Genomic DNA, 18095 nt, shown 5'->3' with positions numbered 1-18095 from the left:
TGTGTGTGTGTGTGTGTGTGCATGTCATATGTGTGTATGTTTGGAAGGGCATGTACTGTATGTATGTGTAGGTGCATGAATGATGCACATCTGCATCCATGAGCATGGTTCCATGTCCATATGTATAGATGTGTGGATGCAACCATGCTCATTTGTGTGCTTGTCTAGGGTGGGCGTCTCTGTGTGACTGATAGGGCAGATGCAAGGCAAATCTTTTCTTTGGCTTGGCTTCGCGGACGAAGATTTATGGAGGGGGTAAAAGTCCACGTCAGCTGCAGGCTCGTTTGTGGCTGACAAGTCCGATGCGGGACAGGCAGACACGGTTGCAGTGGCTGCAGGGGAAAACTGGTTGGTTGGGATTGGGTGTTGGGTTTTTCCTCCTTTGCCTTTTGTCAGTGAGGTGGGCTCTGTGGTCTTCTTCAAAGGAGGTTGCTGCCCGCCAAATTGTGAGGCGCCAAGATGCACGGTTTGAGGCGATATCAGCCCACTGGCGGTGGTCAATGTGGCAGGCACCAAGAGATTTCTTTAGGCAGTCCTTGTACCTTTTCTTTGGTGCACCTCTGTCACGGTGGCCAGTGGAGAGCTCGCCATATAACATGATCTTGGGAAGGCGATGGTCCTCCATTCTGGAGACGTGACCCATCCAGCGCAGCTGGATCTTCAGCAGCGTGGACTCGATGCTGTCGACCTCTGCCATCTCGAGTACTTCGACGTTAGGGATGAAAGCGCTCAAATGGATGTTGAGGATGGAGCGGAGACAACGCTGGTGGAAGCGTTCTAGGAGCTGTAGGTGATGCCGGTAGAGGACCCATGATTTGGAGCCGAACAGGAGTGTGGGTATGACAACGGCTCTGTATACGCTTATCTTTGTGAGGTTTTTCAGTTGGTTGTTTTTCAAGACTCTTTTGTGTAGTCTTCCAAAGGCACTATTTGCCTTGGCGAGTCTGTTGTCTATCTCATTGTCGATCCTTGCATCTGATGAAATGGTGCAGCCGAGATAGGTAAACTGGTTGACCGTTTTGAGTTTTGTGTGCCCAATGGAGATGTGGGGGGGCTGGTAGTCATGGTGGGGAGCTGGCTGATGGAGGACCTCAGTTTTCTTCAGGCTGACTTCCAGGCCAAACATTTTGGCAGTTTCCGCAAAGCAGGACGTCAAGCGCTGAAGAGCTGGCTCTGAATGGACAACTAAAGCGGCATCGTCTGCAAAGAGTAGTTCACGGACAAGTTTCTCTTGTGTCTTGGTGTGAGCTTGCAGGTGCCTCAGATTGAAGAGACTGCCATCCGTGCGGTACCGGATGTAAACAGCGTCTTCATTGTTGGGATCTTTCATGGCTTGGTTCAGCATCATGCTGAAGAAGATTTAAATACACTGGCTGTAACCACAGGTGATAGGGACACCAGGTCTTTCTACCCATTGAGTCTATGCCGACCATCCATTTTCCCAACTCCTACACCCATCCTGTTTTTCTTTTTCTCTCTCCACGTCAACTCCTTCTGGATTCCACCACTCACTGACACAGGAGGGGGAAATTTACAGTAGGCAATTAATCTGGCAACGTTTGTCCTTTGGATGTGGGAGGTCTCTGGGCCTCCTGGAGGAAACCCACATAGTCTCTGGGAGAACATGCAAATTCCACAGAGACAGAGGTCAGAATTGAACTTGAGTCTCCGCAGCCCTCTTTCATACTTGTGTTTGTTCATGTGTGTGCATTTTGGGACAAATGTATACTTGCATATGTGTGCCTGTGTATGCACACACACACTCTGTTCAGCCCTTTCTATAATTGTATTTGAGTGTGTGCAGATGATTGTACATGTGTCTGAGTGTGCACAAGAATGGGGAAATCATAGCATGCAAACACCTTCAACCTTTCCAAAAACTACCTGGAACACTGTAGGTAGATCAAATTTAATGATTATGAGTCTTAAATTTTTAATTACTGCATGATAACAGGCCCTTCTGGCCCACAAGCCCATGCCACCCAAATGAACTTATAATCCCCATATGTTTTGAAGGGAGGGAGGGAGCAAACCAGAACACCCAGGGAAAACACCTTAACAACAAACTCAATCAGGGTCTTGTTTAAGGACTCTTGTGCACTTTATTGATTTTTTAAAAAATTATCTCGATATTCCACAGTCAGTTTGTTTACATTCATTATCTGTTTACAGTTCTTTATTTGTTTACATGTTTACACTGTGTACAGTTTGTTTTTTTGCACTACCAATTAGTGATAATTCTGCCCTAGCCCACAGAAAAGAAAATCTCAGGGTTGTATGTGATGTCATGTATGTACTCTGAAATCTGAAATTGTACAATATGCACATGCATCAACATTTTTACTCTACAGGTAAAGAAAATCTGTAACAATGAACTAATTGAATTAAATTAAAATAGACAATAAATACATCAGATAGATAATAAATATTCATAGTAATCCAAGTGCAAAAGTGACTTTGCAGTGGTGTAGACAGTCCTTTCGCAGTATCAAAGCAGTCCCTGATTAGTGTAACAAGGGAAGGTTCAAGAGTCTGATAGAAACTGTTCATGAACCTAGAGGTGCAGGTCTTCAGGCTTCTGTACTTTCTGCCTGAAGTTATCAGTGAAAAGAGGTTGTGGCCAGGGTAATGGTTGGCTGCCTTCTGAAGGCAGCGCCTCACATGGATGTGTGCAGTGCTACTTACCAACCCAATGGCCCCCTGAGAACTGCTTGCTTGGATGCAGATGCTTCAAATATTCAAGGCTGGATTCCTCGAAGTTCCAACAGTGAAGTTGGGGAGTCTACCCTCTGAACCTGAGTTAGGTTAAACCCTGTGCAGCTCCAGTGGCCCCATTTTGTCATACAGGCTCTTTCCACCCACCGAGTCCATGTCACCCAACAAACACCCATTTATACTGATCCTACATTAATCTCTTTTTAAAAAATTCTCCCTGCATTCCCATCAACTTTCCCCAGTGTCCAATTAACCAACCTGCATGTTTTTGTGGTGTGGGAGGAAACTGGAGTACCTGGAGGAAGCTAATTGGGACACCAGCAATCAAGATCAAATCTTGGTCACCGGAGCTCTGTTGCAAGGCAGATCATGTCTTTATTGAAGGGCGATGTAAACATTTGTTACATTCCATCCCAGAGACTTGATATCCAGAAGTTGACTAAACTGAATTTGGGAGATTTTGAGATTTGGAGATAGGTGTGTGGACTAGATAGAATGGACCTTCCCTGAGATCTTGGTGAACAATGAAGCAGGTATTAGGGACTGAATGGCTGACCCTTACTTCGATCTTTAATGTTTTGGTGGAGCACCTCAGACCAAGTTCTATTGGCCAGGAAGGATGACACTCAGAACGGTTAGCCAATCATAGAGTTGATCTCCACGTCAGGAGTATGGGGAGGTGCATCACGGAGGGTTTCCACAATCCACTGATATCCAGTAGGACTTGGGTCACATGATAGACATTAGCTCAGGACAGGCTGCAACGGCACGATACCGAGGATACAGAAATGCTCTGCAGGTTGAGCTGCCTCTGTGGGGAGAGGGTGGCAGAATGCACATTATAATCTTTCATGCAGTTGTTCATGGCTATTTCTATCCTTAAATGATTTGCCCTAAGGTTTTAGATTCTCCCGAGTATTTCCAGAAAGAGAAACATGCTAAACTAGCCAACCTGCGCTGGCTGTCTAAGGCCCTTGTCTCAATTACCTTTAAGTTTTCTTTCTATTCCTAGAGTTGTGACAGTGATTGAGTCACTGGAGGCTGAAGCTGGTGGATATAACAGGTCTTTATTCATCGCAAGCAGTTCTTCTGGAGTATTTCCCAACATGACAGCACAGTAATGTTTCATATTTTTTAAACTCAAAGACAGCAATAAACAGTTTCAATGGCTATAATTGACTACTTAACAGGTAACTTGTGCAAAATACATTTTTACAATGAGAGTGCAGCCCAGCTGGCACCCTTTTAATGTTGAAATAACAGTGGCTAATCTGAAGGTTCTGGACACCGAAAGTAGAGATGCAAGAGACTGCAGGTGCTGGGATCAGGAGCAAAAAATGGTGGAGGAACTCAGCAAGTTGAGCAAGATCAGTCGGGGAAGGGGACTGCGTAGAGAACAGAGGTAGGAATATGGCATTCAAGATGTAGCAGTACTGAAGATGGCCTCATAATGATTCCTCTGATCTTTTAATGAGGGCCGATTTACAGAAGCTCTCATTCCTTGTCTTGGCGCTGCCCTGCGACAATGGTACAGAATCAAAATGTCCCACATCTAATGATTGGCTGAAATGTCCTTGAAGTACCAATGGAAATTAAATTGTGAACAGTTTTTTTCTTCTGAAGACAGGATTAATTCCTGCTTTCCATGTAATCCCCCACATCTTGCTCAGTAAAATGTTCCAGATATTTATCACTGCACAAGAGGTCAATTTTCATCAAAGCTCTTTCAAGATGTTAAATTTGATTCCACCAAATCCCCATTTGTATTTCCTGCTCTTGGAAACAATAATTTGGTTAACCTTTCCCCTTAATGTTTGAGATTAATCCACGTGGTCCAGCATTCCTGTGGATCTCAACTTAATTTTTCTAATCTTGACCCTTGTTCATGCATTTTTCCATTCTATCCTCTTTCTAACTCCTCTGGGCAGATGATTTGGTTTGTCACCAATTCTGTTTTCACCTGTACCCTACAGAATAACTTGAGATTCAATATAGTAAATATGGAGAGAGAGAAAGAGAGAGAGAGTGTGTGTGTGTGTGTTTTATATAAATATATATATATATATATATATATGTATATATATAGTCATGCCATGTTGCATGACTAGCGACACAGTGTTGTACCAGGTATTGCACCTGGTTTCATACTTTGGATTGGGGTCTACAATTCTTCATCCTCCTCTGCTAGATGCACTCTTTCCAACGGTAGGTTTTTTTTGCATTCCTGATCTCCACAGAGGATCGGAACCTTGTCTGAGTCCTACCTCTTGATAAGGCACCAGCAGAAAAACAGGTAAAGGCAGAGGAACAGGCGACAACAGGGGAACAGGCGACAACAGGGGAACAGGCGACAACAGGGGAACAGGCAGCCGCAGAGAAAACAGTAAAATTAGAGAGATGGGTCGCAGCAGTGAAACAGACGCAACAGCTGAACAGGCAACAGTACATACAACCCTGGGCTTTTTTTCCTGTAGGCCAGGAAGTATTTCTACCAATCAGTTCTGAAAAAATAAGCTGTACTCAAGAAAAAAATACATATAGAAAAGAGAAATTTAAAGAAGGCAGTGTAAACAAACTGTGCAGTACAGAAAATAAATATTGGATAATAATTAATGTGAGAGTCCTTAAATGAGTCCCTGATTGAGTTTGTCATTGAGGAGTCTAATGGTGGAGGGGGAGCAGCTGTTCTTGAACCTGGGGGTGTGAGTCTTGTGGTCACCGATACCTCTTCCCTGATGGCAGCAGTGAGAACAGAGTGGGTGTTAGGTGGTGTGGGTCCTTGATGGTTGCTGCTGCTCTCCGACAGCAGTGCTCTGTTTAAATATCGTCGATGGAGGAGAAAGTTTTACCTGTGATGTACTGGGCTGTGTCTACAGGGTTTTCCGCTTAAAGTTATTGATCCCCCTGTCCCAGACCTTGATGCAGCCGGTCAACACATTTGTAGAAATTTGCCAAGGTCTAAAAAATACCATGCCAAACCTCCATAAGCTCCTGTGAAAGTAGAGACATGTGCTTTTTTTCACAAGGACATTCATGCGTTGGGTCCAGGAAAGATCCTCTGAGATAGTTACACCCAGGGATTTAAATTTGCTCACCCTTCCCCCACCCCCACCTCCCCAATCCCCCAATGATCACTGGATTGTACATCTCTGATTTTCCCTTCCTGAAGTCAACAATCAGCTCCTTGGTTATGGTGACATTAAGTGTGAGGTTGTGGTTGGTGCACCATTCAACCAAGTTTTCGATCTCCCTCCTGTATGCAGTCACATCGCCTCTGTTTATACAACCCAGTACCGTGGCATCATCAGTGAATTTTTAGATGGTGTTGTACTGAGTCACACAGTCATAGGTGTAAAATGAGTAGAGCAGAAGACTAAGAACTCAGCCCTGTGGTGCTGATGGAGATTGTGGAGGAGATGTTCTTGTCAATCTGCTCTGATTATGGTCTTGAGGTGAGGAAATCCAGGATCCAATTACTCAGTGGGTCTTGAGTCCCAGGTCTTGGAGTTTGCTGATCAGATATGAGGGGATCACGGTGTTGAATTCTGAACTGTAGTCAATAGAGGAAAACCTGATATTGGTACCTTTGCTGTCCAGGTTTTCCAGGGCTTTGTGTAGAGCCAGTCAGATGGCATCTGTCATAGACCTGTTGCTGTGGTAGCCAAGTTGGAATGGACCAATGTCGCCACTCAGACAGGAACTGAAATGATTCAACATCAGCCTTTCAGAACACTTCATCACTCTTAATGTGAGTGCCACTGATTGGTAGTCATTTAAGCAGTTTGCCACATTCTTTTGGGCACTGGTACATCTGAGGCTTGTTTGAAACTGGTGGGTAACACACCCTGCCAGAGTTAGATGTTGAAGCTATCCGTGAATACCTTGGCAAGTTCGGCTGTGAGTCGGAGGAGGAGCTCGGAGAGAGTCGGCCTGTGAGTTGGAGGAGGAGGAGCTTGGTGAAAGTGATGAGAAGGTAAGCTATAAAAGTTGGGGGCTTACCGGGGATTGGGCCTACTTGGTTCAGCTGGGAGTCGGAGGAGGAGGAGCTTGGTGAAAGTGACGGGGTTAATTGGTCAAGGGGCCTATAAAAGGAGTGAAAGGGGAGGGAGCGGCCAATGAGGAGTGGGGCAGTGAAGGACTGGAGACTTGGGTCTTTGGCTCGAGGGACTTCGGTAAGAAGGAGCTCCCTGTGTGGTAAGGTGTCTTTTTTGGTTAGTCTTTTAGTATTATTTGTTTAGTTTTTCTTTTAAATAACTTATATATATTAAGAAAGGAGGTAATGGAGTCAGCTGGGGTAGTCAAGTGCTCCAATTGTGCGATATGGGAAGTCAGAGACAGCACAGCTGTTCCTGACGACTACACCTGCAAAAGGTGCATCCAATTGAAACTCATGAGCGACTGTGTTAGGGAGCTTGAGGTGCAATTGGATGAACTGAGGATCATAAGGGAAGCAGAGGCAGTGATAGAGAGGAGTTACAGGGAGACAGTCACCCCTAGAAGGCAGGAGTCAGGGAATTGGGTGATTGTGAGGAAAGGAGGGAGAGTGCCAGTGCAGAGTACCCCTGTGGAATGGCCCCTCAGCAACATGTATTCGGCATTAGATACTGCTGGGGGGAACAGCCTACCAGGGACGAGTCTTGGGGGTCAGGTCTCTGGCACAGGGGCTACCCCCGAGGCTCAGAAGGGAAGGAGGGATAAGAACAGGGTAATTGTGGTTGGGGACTCACTTGTCAGAGAGACAGATAGGAGGTTTGTTGGACGAGATCGAGGATCCAGGTTGGTCTGTTGCCTCCCTGGTGCTAGGGTCAGGGATGTCTCTGATCGAGTTCACAGAATTCTGCAAGGGGAAGGTGAGCAGCCAGAAGTCGTGGTCCATGTGGGGACCAATGACTTAGTTAGAAGTGGGGATGAGGTCCTGAAACAGGAGTACATCGAATTAGGCAGGAAGTTAAAAAACAAGACCTCTAAGGTAGTAATCTCTGGATTGCTGCCGGTGCCAAGCGCTAGAGAGGGTAGTAATAGGAGGATGTAGAGGATGAATGCATGGCTAAAGAGCTGGTGCAGGGGGCAGGGGATAAGATTTTTGGATCATTGGGATCTCTTCTGAGGAAAGTCAGACCTGTACAAAAGGGATGGACTCCACCTGAACTGGAGGGGGACCAATATCCTGGCAAGCAGATTTGCTAGAGCTGTGGTGGAGGGTTTAAACTAGTTTGGCAGGGGGGTGGGGAGCAGAGTTTGCGAGCAGTGTCTAGGGTGCATGGCCACCTAGTTAAGAATGATAAAGATAACAAAGGAAGGATGGAGGTTAAGGTAAAAGGTAGAATAGGGAATATATGTGAGGGTCATTCTCTGAAATGCATGTACTTTAATGCAAGAAGCATAGTGAACAAGGTAGATGACCTTAGAGCATGGATTGGCATTTGGAATCATGATGTTGTGGCAATTAGTGAGACCTGGTTACAGGAGGGTCAGGACTGGCAACTAAATATTCCAGAATACAAATGTTTTAGATGTGATAGAACAAGGGGTAAAAACAGGGGAGGAGTTGCTCGGCTTGTTAAGGAGGACATTACTGCCGTGAGGTGGCAAGATGGTTTGGAGGGATCGTCCAGTGAGGCTGTTTGGGTGGAATTGAGGGGTGGATGAGGCATGAGGGTACTAATAGGAGTGTATTATAGACCACCAAATGGGCCAAGAAAATTGGAAGAACATATTTGTAAGGAGATAGCATATATGTGTAAAAAACATAAGTTAGTGATCATGGGAGATTTTAACTTCCCTCACATTGATTGGAATACCCATACAGTAAGAGGGCTGGATGGGCTAGAGTTTGTCAAATGTGTGCAAGATAGTTTTCTTAATCAATACGTAGAGGAACCGACTCGGGACGGTGTAATACTGGATCTCCTGTTAGGGAACGAGATAGGTCAGGTGTCTGAGGTTAATGTTGGAGAACAAATTGGGTCTAGTGATCACAACTCTATTAGTTTTAGGGAAGAGCAAAAAAGAGCCTAAATTTGAGGTTCTGGATTGGAGAAAAGCAAATTTCGAAGGAATGAGAATGGCTTTGGGGAGTATTGAGTGGGACATGATTTTTTCAGGAAAGAATGTAAATGAAAAATGAAGAATATTCAAAGAAGAAATTTTGAGAGTACAAAGTAGATATGTCCCAGTGAGGATCAAAGGAAAGACTGGAAGTCATAGGGAACCTTGGTTTTTGAGGAATATTAGAAATTTGGTTAGGAGAAAGAGGGAGGTGTACAAGAGGTATAAACAGCAAGGTGATGAGAAATTGAAAGAGGACAACAAGGAGTGTAGAAAAAAATCAAGAAATAAATTAGAAAGGCCAAAAAGAGGCACGAAGAGGCTTTGGCAGGCAGAGTAAGAATAAATCCAAAGGGTTTCTATAGGTACATTAAAAGTAAAAGATTAGTGAGGGATAGAATTGGACCCCTTGTAGATAGGGAGGGTAGGCTATGTGAAAAGTCAGAGGAGATGGGGAAAATTTTAAATGATTTATTTTCCTCAGTACTCACTAGGGAAAAAAATATTGTACCAGTTGAAGTAAAGAAAAATAGTGGGGAGGTCATGAATCATATAAGGATAACTGAGGAGGTGTGATGGCAGTGTTAAAAATATAAAGGTGAACAAATCTCCGGGTCCAGACAATGTATTCCCAAGGACACTCAGGGAGACTAGTGTACAGATAGTGGGGCCATTAACAGAGATACTTAGGATGTCACTGGTCACGGAGGTAGTGCCAGAGGATTGGAGGGTGACTCATGTTGTTCCGCTGTTTAAGAAAGGGTCCAAATGTAAGCCAGGAAATTATAGACCAGTGAGTCTGACGTCTGTGGTGAGTAAGTTGATGGAAAGTGTTCTGAGGGATGGCATTTACAAATATTTGGAAGAACAGGGATTGATAGGAAGTAGCATGGTTTTGTCAGGGGTAGGTCATGCTTAACAAACCTTATAGAGTTTTTCGAGGGGGTTACAAAAAAGATTGATGAAGGGAAGGCTGTGGATGTTGTCCATTTAGACTTTAGTAAAGCGTTTGACAAAAGTTCCCCACAGGAGGTTGGGAAAAATGGTGGAGGCATTAGGTATAAATAAGGAGGTAGTGAAATGGATTCAGCAATGGTTGGATGGGAGGTGTCAGAGAGTACTGGTGGAAATTTGTTTGTCAAATTGGAGGCCGGTGACTAATGGAGTTCCTCAGGCATCGGTCCTGGGTCTACTATTGTTTGTTATATATATTAACGATCTGGAAGAAGGAGTGGTGAATTGGATAAGTAAGTTTGCAGATGATACAGAGATTGGTGGTATTGTGGACAGTGAGGAAGATTACCGTAGCTTAAAAAGAGATATAGGAAAGCTAGAGGAGTGGGCTGAGAAATGGCTGATAGAATTTAATACGGATAAGTGTGAAGTGTTGCATTTTGGAAAGGCAAATCTAAATAGGTCATATACATTGAATGGTAGACATGATGCAGGATACCCTGGGACTTTACTCCCTGTGACATCAGAGGTTGAACAGTAAATTTCAAGGTTCAAGAATTTTTTATTGTCGGGTCATAAAACAGATATAATATTACACAAATTGCAGTTAGCCTGCCGTAAGCAGACGAAGGTTTGGCATCAGCAGAAAGGACAGCAGTTAGCACAACGCTGTTACTGTGCCAGCGATTGGGACTGGGGTTCAAATCCCTCACTGTCTGTAAGAAGTTTGTATGTTCTTCCCGGGTTCTCCGATTTCCTCTCACTGTTCAAAACATACATGGGGTTGTAGATTAGTTGGGTGTATTTGAGCGGCACGGACTTGTAGGCCAAAAGGGCCTTTTTACTGTGCTGTTTGTCTACATTTAAAATTTTAATTGCTGGTGCCTCTTACAGTCAAAGCAAATCATGCAAAAGACACTCTCTTTAGAGTCACTGAGTGTCCGTGGATTCATCTCCCGCCCTCCCGCAGCCTCTGCAGCCGTACAGACTTCAGTCCACCCGAGCTCCAGATCTGAACCTCTGACATGATCAGGAAGCCTCCAGCGCCCGGGGCCCCTGGGGAGACCCCCCCCCCCCCCCCCAGCCCTCAGCACCCTCTCACATCTCGGTTCTGATACCTGCTACCACTTCAGCCAATCTCCAGCCAGTCTCCAGCAGTCTGGAGCCTGGTGTGAGTCCTTTGGCCGCAAGTTGCCAAGCAGCCCGCATCCCACGTGGGTTCCCTGCCTCGAGTCGCCAACAGCCTGTGAGTTCCCTTCTGCCGCAGCCCGCCACCATGGTTGCCGTTCTTTAGGGTCATCTCCTCTACTTCTCCTTCTCAAAATGGGTGCGCCTCCCATTTTCTGGTGCCCTGCGCCAGTCTGCTTCCCTGGTGTCTGCAACACCTCATGGCCACTGCCTGCACAGGTGTTGCCATCCTGGGCCCAGACCCCATAGTCACAGGATTTTAAGATAAAATCCATCGATTTCTTTCACAGACAGCTTAAAGCCTCTACAGAGCCGTCGGTAGTCAGACGGGGTGGTGGAACCAGGCGGAGGAGTGCTGCATCTTCATCTCCTGCTCTCCTCAGGTCCGTGCTCTCCTCAGGTCCGTGCTCTCCTCAGGTCCATGCTCTCCTCAGGTCCGCGCTCTCCTCAGGTCCGTGCTCTCCTTGGGTCCATGCCAGCGACAGCGCTGCTGTTGAAGCAGCTCTGGCAGCGTTGCCAATAGTCCCAGTCAGGGAGGGGAATCTAAGGCTCGAGGTCACAGATTTAAGGTGCGAGGAGAAGAATTTAAAAGAGACCCAAGGGACATAATTTTCACACAGAGTATGACGGGCACATGGAACCAGTTGCCAGAGGAATCAGGAGAGGAGGATACAAAGTGAATTTTAAAAGATGTTTAGACGTGTATGTGAGTAGGACAAGGATATGGGTTGAATGCAGAATAATTAGACAAGCTTGGGTAGACAAGTTGTGCTGAAGGGCGTTTCTATGCTGTAAAGCTCTATAGCTCTGTGTCACCTCATAAGCAAATCCCTTCATGTTCCTTCGGAGTTCATATATCAGAAGGCCGCTCCTGAAGCCAGCAACCGGGAAGAAGGCACACCAATGCCTCTACTTTCTCAGGAGATTTGGCAGGTTGTCAAATACTCCATCAGGCTTCTACAGCTCCTTTAGTAATTCAAGAGAGCAGGAAAGCAGCAGGCTCCGAAGGTAGAAAAACCCACCTGCTCTATCACAGGCTCCAAACTCCTATCCATTGCAGACAGCCATGTGAGACGCTGCCTCAAGAAGGCAGCCAACATCATAAAGGACCCACTGTCACCCTTGGTCACAACCTCTTCTCGCTGCCAACCTGAAGACCAGCACCTCTAGGTTCCAGAACAGATTCCTTCCAAAGGCTACCAGGCTCTTGAAACTCCTCTTACTGCGCTCATCCTGCAAGGCTCATCTCACGAACATGACACCACTTTTCATTTTCTCCTGCACTTTGGCAACTGTAGATATTTATTACCTTTTGTAATTATTATCTCTTCCCATTCAGTAATTTAACCTATACCATTGGAGTAGTCTTTTTTAAATGAAATATGTTGACTGCACAAGTAAAAATTTCAATGCAATCGTACATTGTATAATGTACATGACAAGAAACTCATTTGAATTGTCATTCCTTCCTCTCTTGTACAGCTGGTTAGATTCCCTTTAAATGCACAGATGCTCTTTGCCATAATCCTATCTAATTTTATCCCATATTGCTGAGGATCTTCCTCAGAATTCTTCTCCTCTGTCACTCCTCAGTCTTCTGTCTCCAAGAGGACACAATCCGAGGGGTACCCCAGGGTGTAGGTAAATGGGGTGTGAATTAGTCAGCACAGACTCGTTGGGCTGAATTGGCCTGTTACAGTTCTGAATGCCTGAATTTAAATTAGCCAGGCCCTGTTTAGTCTCTCCTGATCATCACTTCTCATTTCCTTTCAACATGCAAATCATTTCTCATTCTTTATTGTAATGAGGAGACCAGATCTGCGTAACAGGTATACTTCCCCACTAAATGGTGGGAGAGGTTTATGTGTTGGGGGCTCACTTACTTAACGTGGAGCCGTTCATATTTAGACCACTGAAGCCTTTTGAAGCCATAACCTGACTGTTATGCTAATTAATAACTCAGACTAAAGCATTTAATCCCAGCTGCTTTCAAGGTGAGTTCAGGCGAACTCACTCCTTGCCTCTGCTCCAATGAACGACAATCCCTGGATGTTAAGTTCGTCAAACCCACCCATTTCCGTTACCTGCTCCAGCACTGACCCTCCAAAATCCCTGGATGTCTCTTATGCACTCACCTCATCATTGGGCTGCGTGAATCCCAAACTTCGTCATTCCCTCCCAGACCTCCGCTGGGTGTAAAAGGCAACAAAAAAAAACCTGCAGATGCTAAAAATCTGAAATAATGTCCGGGATTTCTGCAAGCACTCAGTAGGTCAGGCATGGTCTATGTTTCAGGTCAATAACCCTTCATCGAAACTTGAAAATAACCTGCCCTTTGTGATTTTTATAAATGACTTGAATGAAGAAATGGAGGAGTGGGTCATTCAGTTTGCAGGTGATACTAAGTTTGGAGGATTTGTGGATACAGTAGAAGGTTGTCATAGGTTGCAACAGGGATATGGACAGGATGCAGAGTTTTGGCAGAGAAGTGGGAGATAAGTGGGAAGTGATGCACTTTGGAAGGTGGAACTTGAAGGCGGAGTGCGCGATCAATGGCAGGATTCTTAACAGTGTCAAGATGGAGAGATCTTGGGGTCCATCACGGTTTCCACTCATGTTGATAGGAAGCTTAAGAAGGCATATGGTGTGTTGGCCTTTATTAGTTGAGAGATTGAGTTCAATGACATCACGTTGCATCTCCATAAAACTCTACTTAGCCCACATCTAGAGTACTACATTCAGTTCTGGTTGCATCATTACAGGAAGGATGTAGAAGCTTTAGAGAGGGTGCAGAGAGATTTGACAGGATGTTGCCTGGATTGGAGAATATGCTACATAAAGTAAGATTTTCATGAGGTGGGGCTTTTCTCTTTGGAATGAGAAAGAATGAAAGTTGACATTGTAGTGCTTATAAGATTACGAGGGGCCTAGATGAGGTTAACAGCCAGCACTGTTTTCCTGGGCCGACAATGGGAAATACCAGGGGACAATGCTTTGTGGGTGGAAGAAAGTTTAGGGTAGGTTTTTCTTTACACCGAGAATGGTGGGTACCTGGGGTAGAGGTGGAGGCTGGTACAACAGGGGCATTCAAAATACTCTAAGGTCGGCACATGTACGTAAGAAAAGTAGATGGTTATATGGGTGTGAGCTCAGGAAAAAAATTAGTTGTGGAGTAGGTTTTCATAGGTCAGCATAACATTATGGGCTGAAGGGCCTGCAGTGTGCTGTAATGTTCCACTGTATGCTGTATGAAGGGTGGCTGAAACTCTGTTTCTCTCTCCACTGATGCAGCTGAACTTGCCAAGTATTTATCACATTTTCTGCTTTAGTCTGAGTTATTATCACATTTTCTGCATTTCTCTGATAGGTCTCTTTAAAATTGACCTCTTTGATGAGTCTTTTGAAAAACCATTTGCTTACACTTCTCCTTCTGTGTCTTGACATCACACTTGTTTTTGTATAGCTCCATTACACCTTTGGGTGTTTCATTAACATTATATAGATCGACAGTATACTCCCACTATGAGGTTGGGGCTGCCGGTGCTTGGATAGATGTGCAACCCTTCGTGGCATCGCTGATGAAATTCTTGAGGAACATTATCTGATGGATCTGTTTGGGGAGTAGGGAACTCCGCAGACAGCAATGTTGGAGCACCTGTTATCCGACGCAAGGGAGCTCAGGAGAGTGAAATTAATCAGCAGGAGCAATGAAAATGAGAACTGTTTCTGTGGGCAAGGCAGCATTGGTGGAAAGAGAAACTCAGGTCAATGTTTCAATTGCAGACCATCCAAACAGATGCAAGCATAACATACTCATGCAATGTTCTCCTGGCCATGTTGTGAGTGATGCAAGAAGGTAGTCGATTGCACACAAAAGGCGGCAGCCCAATTATATAAGGCACCTCATACACAGGTACAAGGCACTTTGTTCTAGTCCCGCCTTCCTTGTGGGTCAACTGCTGTGTGAAGCAACACCAACATCCTTGAGCATAAAGCCCTCCAAATGGTAGTGGACACAGCCCAGGACATCACAGGAAAAGCCCTTCCCCACTATTGAGTACATTGAAAGCGAGCACTGCCGGCGGAGAGCAGCAGCTACGATCAAAGACCCTCACCACCCAGCACTCGCTCTGTTCTTGCTGCTGCCATCAGGAAAGAGGTGTAGGTGCCACAGGACTCACACCAGCAGGTTCAGGAACAACTGCTCCCCCTCCTCAACGACAAACTCAATCAGGGTCTAATTTAAAACCTTCTTGCTTGCGCACTTTTATTATTTTCTTTGCTCTCCCTGTATTGCACAATCAGTTTGTTTGCATTCATTATCCATTTACAGTTTTTTTATCGTTCACATGTTCACACTATGTGCAGTTCATTTTTGCGCTATCAATTAGTGGTAATTCTGCTGCACCCGCAGGATAAAGGAATCTCAGGGTTGTATGTGATGTCACGTATGTACTCTGACAATAAAACTCAATATCTGAAGGTGCGATTCTATATATATATATATATATATGGGGCAGAGAGGAAACATGTAGTGCACAATAGTGATGTGCAGTGTTGACATTAAGTTGTAAAGCCACTTTGTTCTGATGAAGAATTTTTAACCCAAAATGTTTTCCAAGCTTCTCTGCTGCCTGATCCACTAAAGGGTTACAGCAATTTCCTTCTTTTATTTCCAAATTCCACCCTCTACATATTTTGATTTGATGTTCTGTCAGGATGAGTTGATACTCAAGGTGAAGGCTATGGAAGGAGAGGAGGTAGGAAGCAGGGCAACATCTTCCAGGAGGGACGCAAGAAGTGTTTGGACCTTTGTTGGCTGAATAACAGGAACTGGTGAATCAAACTGCAGGATGAAGATTGAAAAAATCTGGTTGGGTGGTGCCAGAACAGCAGTCTTGCTCTCCGTGTCAGTAAGGCCTCTAAGCTTATTGTGCACACTAGGAAGGGGAGGCCAAAGGACCACACACCGTCTTCAATGATGGCAGAGAGGGTTGGTACCTTCAAGTTCCTGGAAGTCCGCATATCAAAGGACCTCTTCTCAGTAGTAGATTAACTACCACCTGGGCCCTAGGAACCCCCCCACTAAAAGATTCTCTTCTACCGCGAACCACCCAGACGCAACTTCAGATGTGCAGCCCCGACACCAGTCAGCTGCTTCCAACTGGTCCCGACTCAAACCCTTTTGCCCAAATCAGTTTTTCGCACTCCCCAGCCATCCCCCCATAACCTTTCTTGAGAAACATTGACAATGCTGGAAAAAACGATCTCCCTTCTTGTTGTATCTAAATGTTCCCCATTGGTAACACATCCAAATGTCAAATACAACCCACCGGGTTCTTTGCCACGGCTCCTCGGGAAAGAGATGTTCACTTGTTGCTGCCACTGCAAAGGGCGTCCAGCGTACTGGAGATTATGGGCAGGATTCAACCCTGTCCCCCACTCCCCCAATCCTCCACCTTTCCACCAAATGATCAGATTTTTAAAGTCTTGCCAACCGAATTGGACGTCGCACATGCTACAGCAGCAAATGTTCATGCCACCGCCTCCAGCTTCCCGAAACCACTGCACACGTCACCCAGGCCACAGCATGACGCCAACTCCAGCCCAACCACAGTCACCAGCCTCACCCGCATATTAAGTGTGAAACGATAGACTGAGACCAGGCTACCCTTTACTGAGTCGGCTGAAGCCTAGGCACTTGGGGTGCCTTAGCACCTGGACTCGAGGCTTCAGCCAACTCAACCTAATGGTTAATCCACCACTGCCTCTCCTGAAGCCAGCACATTTAGACAACCAGTCAGAAGGCGTACCAATGCCTCTACTTTCTGGGGAGATCTGGGATGTTATGAATATTCCATTGAACCAATACAGGCACCCCATGGAAAATATACTGACTGGTTGCATCACAGACCAGTTTGGGAATCCGAGTGCCCAGGAACACAGAAAGCTGCAGAAAGTGGTAAACCTAGCCAGTCCATCATGGCCACCAACATTCTATCCCATCTAGCTAATGTGTTGCCTTAAAAAGACAGCCAACATCATAACTACCTCCATCACCTTGGCCACAACCTCTTCTCACTACCACCTTCGGGCAGAAGCCTGAAGGCCAGCAAGCTCTGGGATCAAGAGCAGCTATCAGTTCTTGAACCTTCCCAGACTTCACTAACCCTAACCATGAACTACTCTGGGACCACCAAAATATCTGTCTGCACCACCCATTCTCAACGGAGGCCCTATAAACCCCACCCCCACAACTCCCCAGGGGGCCGCAGCACATTTAAGTAAAAAGCCTTGTTTTCTTTACACCTCAAGTAACATAAATATGTTTTCTTTAATGTAGAAGGTAGAAGAGAAGTAGGGAAGAAATCAACACTTGACTCCTTCACAGGAGAAGGGGCCCATAAACTTTGAGCAGAGTCTTAGGTGGGGCATAGCCAAAATAAGGTTGAGAATGGCCATTGAAACATCACTTTTCTTGCACTAAATGCAAATGAATATTCATTTATCTTCTCTTTGATATTTATTTTCTAATTTTTGCATTTGTGGTCATTTAATATTTTACCCTGGCAGTTGTACCTGTGTGACTGGAGCAAGTAAGAATTTTAATGCATCTGTATATTGTGCTTATGTAAATAACAAGCTTCAGTACATCACCGAAGACTTGTAAACCTTGACAGGTGTTCCGTGGTGAGTATTCTGGCTGGTTGCATCACTCCCTGGCATGGAGGCGCCAACTCTCAGGACAGAGGTTTGTTAATTCAGCCTGTGACATCATGGGCATCAGACTTCACTCCATCAAGGACTTCTACATGAGGCGGTGTCTTAAAAAAGCAGCCTCTATCCTCATAGACCCCCACCACCCAGTCCCTTGTAGGGTTCGTGCTACATGAGCATGGAGAAGAATGACACACATATGCATGATGCAGTCTGGTAAAAGTTTATCATACTGTTGAATTCCTGTAACTCTTTAACTGTACGTGACTTGGCAAAGTGCTGGAGTTCCTTGACTTTTTCGGGGAGGGGTGATGCCCCATGCTTGTTTATTCTGTGCCCCAGGAAGTCAATAGTCCATCAGCCACTGGAAAGTTTGTGCTGCGTTTTTCAGACTGAAGGGCATGCGGAGGAATTCGATCAAACCAAAGGGAGTTATGATCGCGGTCTTGGGACATCCTGGGGGTGAACTGGGA

The 18095-nt window shown here is 45.4% G+C and overlaps 1 protein-coding gene and 1 long non-coding RNA gene across 3 annotated transcripts in view; both read left to right on the top strand.

The window, feature by feature from the left end:
• Nucleotides 1-3902, top strand: part of LOC138744603 (uncharacterized) — a 68075-nt gene extending 64173 nt beyond the window's left edge. For both annotated transcript variants that reach the window (XR_011345645.1, XR_011345647.1), the window contains one exon: nucleotides 3728-3902. This is a non-coding gene — a long non-coding RNA (uncharacterized lncRNA). The remainder of the gene's footprint in view (nucleotides 1-3727) is intronic.
• Nucleotides 1-18095, top strand: part of LOC138744601 (RNA-binding Raly-like protein) — an 838833-nt gene that overhangs the window by 231367 nt on the left and 589371 nt on the right. The window lies entirely within an intron of this gene.

The sequence above is a fragment of the Narcine bancroftii genome, chromosome 10 (genome assembly GCF_036971445.1).
Source record: "Narcine bancroftii isolate sNarBan1 chromosome 10, sNarBan1.hap1, whole genome shotgun sequence".
Lineage (NCBI taxonomy): Eukaryota > Metazoa > Chordata > Chondrichthyes > Torpediniformes > Narcinidae > Narcine > Narcine bancroftii.
Note: the sequence above shows the minus strand (reverse complement) of the source record. Positions and strands in the feature narration are given on the sequence as shown.